Consider the following 7987-nt stretch of genomic DNA (forward strand, 5'->3'; position numbering starts at 1 on the left):
TTCTTTTTTAGGGAACAATGACAACTAATCCCTGAAAGTAAGGAAAGTTGGGTTTGGTTGATTATTTCTCCCCGTTAATAGTACAGATTGCTGCTGTACTTCATTGGAAATCCTGATTAGTCAACTTTACAATGAGGTATAACTGCTAAACATATAAGTAGTGCCCCTAACTTACAGATACGTGGTTGACACACACTGATAGGCATGTCAGAATGAAGTAGTGGTGATCCCTTTCTTTCAAGGTCTGGGACCAAATACCGTCCTGCAGGATGAAAACACTCTTCCAAACAGATCATCACAAGAGTACCTTCAGAATGTGGGAGTGAAGAGGACGGGATGGTTTGCTGTGAGTTGAGACCCCATGAGATCAGCTTCAGCATGCTGTACACCAACAACATATTAGTTGATACTCAACAATGACTGGCTGATAAATGGTGTGGCATCACACAGCATGGATCCAACATAAACGGATTTGCTGGTGTGGCTGCACGTGGATCTACACTCTGGAAAATTACATTAAAAAATGCCAATATGTGTTTTCTTTTTCTTACGCTGGGAGAGTGCAATCATCCAATTTATCAAGCAAATTAGAACAATAATGAATACCAACAGGAGTATACAGCAGGGGATTTTGGCACATTTTGGGGGGGATACTGTGTGAGAGAACTAAAAAGTAATTCCTTACTAGTTCAGCTGCGTTTTGCAGGTACTTACGCTTTCCAACTATTTATAACATCAATCGGCATAATAATAGGAGCGATTAATTGGACAAATACACATTTCCTTCCTTTTTGCGCTAGGTTTATATAGAGTTTTAACTAAAAGAAAAAGCATTTTGTTACTTGGCCTGCATTTGCTTCCCGGCTGATCACTGCTTTCTGACTTTAACTGGTTTGGACTGTTGTTAACTGATGTGAATCATAACACCATGCAAAATACTCATGCACTTTTAAAGTGGATCGCACAGTGGTTGCATTGTACACTTGTAGTTTACGGATATGAACGTGATCCCGCAGCAAGGCCCCGCCCTCCCTTGGAGATTCCCACCAATGAGATGCTCGGGGAGGCGGGACGACGGCTGTCTGACGTGCTGGCAACAGGTTCCACTGGTAGCGGTGGTAATTTTCTCGATGTCCTCAGTTCATTGAGTAACATCTTCCCATCACCTCACCTCACAACTGCTGTTTTTATTTTATTTTACGGAATGACACATTGCCGGACATCTGATTAAGGAACATATCCCCGGATCTGGATCGTGTGTGCAGGTGCAGTAACAAATCCACTTTATGAACAGCGCTCCTTACTCCGTTCCCTGCGCGGTTTACTTTATTGTTAAGTGGGAAAGTACAAATAATTAATCATGTGCTGTCTTTCTAAGCGGGCTCTAAATTTTACAGAGGAACATTTGTGACTTTGGCTTCAGACTTCTTTCGCTCGCTGGGATGATCGCGCGTGTTTCTGAACATTTGGATGCCGTTTCAGCCAGTAGCTTACTGTATGTATCCGCTGTGTATAATCGGATCTGTCTGCGCCGCATAAAGAGGATAGAGGGGTTGTAAGAGCAGCTTCAACAAGGATGCGACAGATTCTCGTTGGGAGGCAGGTGCATCGGTTGTTTATCTTGTTGCGCTCGTGGCTGGTGCAAATAATCCTGCGGTTTCGACGCACACCGAAACTGACTGACCGGATAGGTGGGTGTGACGCAATTATATGAGCGCACAGGTGCTTCAAGGGCTGCCCAGCTTCAATGGACTATACAGTCTGAAATATCTTTATATTATATTAACCTTAAAATTATTTTATGCGCTGCATCGTCTAAATATTGACAAGTCTTCTTTGTGTGTTGTATTTGTTGACACAAAAGGAAAGGCTTATACTCCTTGTGCTACTTGGACAGAAATGGTCCTTCTGCCTGAAACCTCAAGCTTACTTTGAGGTGTTTTGGTAAACCCTGGCCTTCAATGAGGAGATTGTATGACCATGTTCTTTGTTTTTTGTTTTTTTTAATTTGTTTGTTTGTTTGTTTGTTTTTTACAGTTTTCTTCCTCCTTTCTCACAGCATACAACTAGGAAAGGCAAGTTTATTTGTACAGCACCTGTTATGTACAAGACAAGTGCTTTACATAAAACATTAAAACCATTACAGAAAAAAGCATAAAAGAAAATACAAATAGTAAAATCACAATAAAATCATAAATAATATTAAAACTAGTTACATAGTATTGTTTTTTTATTATGATTTCTTTGGGTGTTGCATTATATATTTTGGGTTTTTTTTTTCTGTATTAAAATGTTTGTCAATTTCTTTACTGCTATCAAGCAAAAAGCCACCATTTCACACTAATAAAGAGTAGACCAGCCAGTTGCTTATATATATATATATATATATATATATGTATGTATGTATGTATGTATGTATGTATGTATATATATATATATATAAAAGCTTAAAGATTTTTGATGTTATGTCACATCACACCTCATCGCATGACATCAACACCTGCCTGAGCAACTCTTTCCCGTTCAGATGCCTGAAGGTATGACAAACTATGAGAGAAGTGTTGAAATAAAAAGTAGATGGGGAAGCAAAGGCAGATGTGGATGAAAATGAGAGCAGCCTGTTGGGTAAGGAGAATGGAACAAATGATGGCTGATTGGCCAGTTCGGTGACATTCCTGTCTCTGTTGACACAGCCTTTCCTTGTCACAAGTGAGCGAAAGAGCATGAAAGTTGAAACAGTTGTCACCAAACACTGCATGCGTGGCTAATGGTGGCGACACAACAACTGTGCTTTTTGTTAAGCTCTTTATTTATCCAAGGAACACATTTAGCTACATTTTTGGATCTGCATATCATCATTTTCTCAAACGGCACTGATAGAGCTCAGGGATGAGTGGTTGGTGTCCCATGAAGTGCCAGTTACATCATTGTTTTGATGTGCAACACTTAACACTTGCTCGTTGAATGCCACTTTGTTGGGATAGTAGAATACATTTAGTTTGTGCAATTTGGCCTCCAGTTTTGCTGTACTGTAATGAGCTTCTTCTCTTCTTGTTTACCGCCTGTGTGGACAGTTTTCCACATGTTTTTGCTTTACAGTGGATGCTGCCCTAGTTCTCAGTTTCCTTTTAATCTGCTCTTACTATACAAATGCAAACCACGCGCAACGCCGAAAGGGAACGTCTGGAATCCTAAGAATGTTTTTAGAAAAGACAAAGTCTGACTTTGATCCACTAAGAGCTAACCTCATTGCTGGTAGAGGTTCTGCATGTTACTCTATAACCAGTAGTGATTTGGCACTGGTTACATTTTAATTCCTATGAAAGGTAGATCTGTAAGAGCTCTATACAGACAAATGAAAGACACATGAAGGGCAAAACAAAAATCAACATTGTCAAAGCTTAAACACCAGTATCAGTGTATAAAAGAGAAGCACTTCCTTTCATAAAATAATGTGACTGCAGCAGCAGAAGCGTGATTCCTCATCTTTCAGCACTTGCTACTTACTGAGATACTAAAAGGAGGGGTGATTATTAAATCCGCTGCAGCATGATGAGATATGCACTGCAGGTGTGTGTGTGTGTGTGTGTGTGTGTCTGTCCAGCTCAAAGCAAACAGTCTACGCCTGAGTGGCTCACCTCTGAAGTTTGGTGACTGGGAAGACTGGCAACAGAAGAAAAAAAAAGAGGTGGGGGCCCATTCCTGACATAGCCCCTAGTGTTTAATGCTCCACAGAGCCTGGACAATGGGAGGGGCATTCACCCTATCATTTTCATTTCAGGGCATAGTGAAGTGGAGAGCTGGTGAGACTTTCTTGATGAATGAAAAATTAATTTGCCAAATGAAAAATTAATAATTTCTCAAGCAAGCTAAAATGTTTATTCAAAAACACACCCGCTTTCAGCCTCCCAGGTATGCGGATGGAGTGGATACACAGTCATATCATTTATCAAGAAACGTGGGATATAGGCAAAAAAAAAAAAAAAAATCGAGTACTGTCGTTCTCTTCATGTCCTCTTTTGTTTGATGCTTTTTAAAAAAAAAAAAATTTCACTTTGCCAAGAAAACATGTGCATTGCAAATGTATGTATAAGAATAGGCCATCCATCCATCCATCCATCTTCTGCCGCTTATCCGGGGCCGGGTCGCGGGGGCAGCAGCCTAAGCAGGGAAGCCCAGACTTCCCTCTCCCCAGCCACATTTGCCAACTCTGCGGGGGGGATCCTGAGGCGTTCCCAGGCCAGCCAAGAGATGTAATCCCTCCAGCGTGTCCTGGGTCTTCCCCGGGGTCTCCTCCCAGAGGGACGTGCCTGGAATACCTCACCAGGGAGGCGTCCAGGAGGCATCCTGACCAGATGCCCGAGCCACCTCAACTGGTTCCTCTCGATGCGAAGGAGCAGCGGCTCTACTCTGAGCCCCTCCCGGATGACTGAGCTCCTCACCCTATCTCTAAGGGAGAGCCCGGCCACCCTGCGGAGGAAACTCATTTCAGCCGCCTGTATACGAGATCTCGTTCTTTCGGTCACGACCCACAGCTCATGACCATAGGTGAGGGAAGGAACGTAGATCGACTGGTAAATCGAGAGCTTCACCTTCTGGCTCAGCTCCTTCTTCACCACGACAGACTGGCGCAGAGCCCGCATTACTGCAGATGCCGCACCGATCCGTCTGTCGATCTCGCGCTCCATCCTTCCCTCACTCGTGAACAAGACCCCGAGATATTTAAACTCCTCCACTTGAGGCAGGACCTGACTCCCGACCCGGAGAGGGCAATCCACCCTATTCCGGCTGAGGACCATGGTCTCAGATTTTGAGGTGCTGATTCCCATCCCAGCCGCTTCACACTCGGCCGCGAATCGCTCAAGCGAGAGCTGGAGATCACGACCAGATGAAGCCAACAGGACCACGTCATCCGCAAAAAGCAGGGACCCAATCCTGAGGCCACCAAGTCGGATCCCCTCAACACCTCGGCTGCGCCTAGAAATTCTGTCCATATAAGTTATGAACAGAATCGGTGATAAAGGGCAGCCTTCGCGGAGTCCAACCCTCACCGGAAACGAATCCGACTTACTACCGGCAATGCGGACCAAGCTCTGACACCTGTCGTACAGGGACCGGACAGCTCATACAAGGGGGTCCGGTACCCCATACTCCCGGAGTACCCCCCACAGGAGCCCCCGGGGGACACGGTCGAATGCCTTCTCCAGGTCCACAAAGCACATGTAGACTGGTTGGGCAAACTCCCATGCCCCCTCCAGGACCCCAGAGAGCTGGTCCACTGTTCCGCGACCAGGACAAAAACCACACTGCTCCTCCTCAATCCGGGATTCGACTATCCGGCGGACCTTCCTCTCCAGGACCCCTGAATAGACCTTACCAGGGAGGCTGAGGAGTGTGATTCCCCTGTAATTGGAACACACCCTCCGGTCCCCCTTCTTAAAAAGGGGGACCACCACCCCAGTCTGCCAATCCAGCGGTACTGCCCCCGATGTCCACGCGATGCTGCAGAGGCGTGTCAGCCAGGACAGCCCCATAGCATCCAGAGCCTTAAGGAACTCCAGGCGGATCTCATCCACCCCCGGGGCCTTGCCGCCAAGGAGCTTTTTGACCACCTCAGCGACTTCAGCCCCAGAGATAGGAGAGTCCACCCCTGAGTCCACCAGCTCTGCTCCCTCATGGGAAGACGTGTTGGTAGGATTGAGGAGGTCTTCGAAGTATTCCCTCCACCGACCCACAACGTCCCGAGTTGAGGTCAGCAGCTCCCCACCTCCACTGTACACAGTATTGATGGAGCACTGCTTCCCCCTCCTGAGCCGCCGGATGGTGGACCAGAATCTCCTCGAAGCCGTCCGGAAGTCTTTCTCCATGGCCTCGCCGAACTCCTCCCATGCCCGAGTTTTTGCCTCGGCAACAGCCGAAGCCGCATGCCGCTTAGCCCGTCGGTACCCATCAGCTGCCTCCAGAGTCCCACAGGCCAAGAAGGCCCGATAGGACTCCTTCTTCAGCTTGACGGCATCGCTCACTGCTGGTGTCCACCAACGAGTCCTGGGATTACCGCCATGACAGGCACCAACGACCTTACAGCCACAGCTCCGGCTGGCCGCCTCAGCAATAGAGGCACGGAACACAGCCCATTCGGACTCAATGTCCCCCGCCTCACTCGGGACATGTTCGAAGCTCTGCTGAAGGTGGGAGTTGAAGCTCGCTCTGACAGGGGACTCAGCCAGACGTTCCCAGCAGACCCTCACAACACGTTTGGGCCTGCCAGCTCTGACCGGCTTCCTCCCCCACCATCTGAGCCAACTCACCACCAGGTGGTGATCAGTTGACAGCTCCGCCCCCCTCTTCACCCGAGTGTCCAAGGCATGTGGCTGCAGGTCCGACGATACGACTACAAAGTCGATCATCGAACTGCGGCCCAGGAAATCCTGATGCCAGGTGTACATATGGACACTCTTATGCTGGAACATGGTGTTCGTTTTAGACAATCCATGACGAGCACAGAAGTCCAATAACAAAACACCATTTGGGTTCAGAGGGGGGGAACCATGCCTCCCAATCACTCCCCTCCAGGTCTCACTGTCATTGCCCACATGAGCATTGAAGTCCCCCAGCAGAACTATGGAGTCCCCAGAAGGAGCACCCTCCAGCACTCCCTCCAAGGACCCCAGAAAGGGTGGGTACTCTGAACTGCTGTTCGGTGCATAAGCACAGACAACAGTCAGGACCCGTCCCCCCACCCGGAGGCGGAGGGAAACTACCCTTTCATCCACCGGGGTAAACCCCAACGTGCAGGCACCAAGCTGGGGGCTGATGAGAATGCCCACACCTGCTCGGCGCCTTTCACCATGAGCAACTCCAGAGTGGAAGAAGGTCCAGCCCCTCTCGAGGGTACTGGTTCCAGAGCCCAAGCCATGCGTCGAGGTGAGTCCAACTATATCTAGTCGGAACCGCTCAACCTCGCGCACAAGCTCAAGCTCCTTCCCCACCAGAGAGGTGACGTTCCACGTCCCTAGAGCCAGCTTCTGCAGCCGGGGATCGGACCGCCAGGGTCCCCGCCCCTTGCTGCCGCCCAGCTCACATTGCACCCGACCCCTACGGCTCCTCCCGCAGATGGTGAGCCCATGGGAGTATAAGAATAGGCATAACATGTTAATTCACTAACAGGATACTTGATGTTCTTTTGCAAAAGAAGTGCGTTGTAAAAAAAAGGTGCTGTATTACAATCAGCATGACAAATAGACCAAAGATATAATTCAAAATTGAGCAAACTAATTTTCCTTTTAATCCAACATTTTATGGCTACCTTTGCAGCTATGACACAATATGATTCAACCAAGACAAGAAGATGTTTGTAGGTTTATTTTACAGTTGTTTGACATTTTAATCAAATGATCAACCAAAAAAACTGAAGTAATTAACATATTAAATGACCATGACAATAATGCCAGGGAATTATTATTGTAGTTTCTTTATTGCATGTTTCCTGCTATTCTATGTTTTAAAATGCAAAGAAGTAGTTTTGTAGGGTCTGCATAGGTATAAGGAGTACAATAACTTTTTTTCAGTCATCACAGAGTCTACTTAGTTTCACATCACATATGAAGTGTTACAGATTTAGTAATTTACTGCAGGTCAGATTGCTTTTTTTTTCTTAGGAACATCTCTGCCTCCGACTGGCTAGAATTAGGATCCTACAACTGGATACATTGGTTAAGTAGACAGACTAATTGACAGCCAATTTCATACAAATACTTCCTTCATTCAATTAAAAAATTATTTTCCCCGTCATGTGTCATCTTTGAACATCAAGGACACACCAGAATGAGAGTGGTCTTAACCATATATCCCATCCTATATTTGATGTTTCATTGATATATAATTTCCCATGATATAATAAATGATGAGCTAATGATCAGTTTTTTCTTGGCTGGTGGTAGCCCATCAAATTGAAATGCCCCCATTTTGTGAAACTGAGTGTCTTATA

This window comes from Telmatherina bonti, assembly GCF_933228915.1.
Source record: "Telmatherina bonti genome assembly, chromosome: 19".
NCBI classification, from domain to species: Eukaryota; Metazoa; Chordata; class Actinopteri; order Atheriniformes; family Telmatherinidae; genus Telmatherina; species Telmatherina bonti.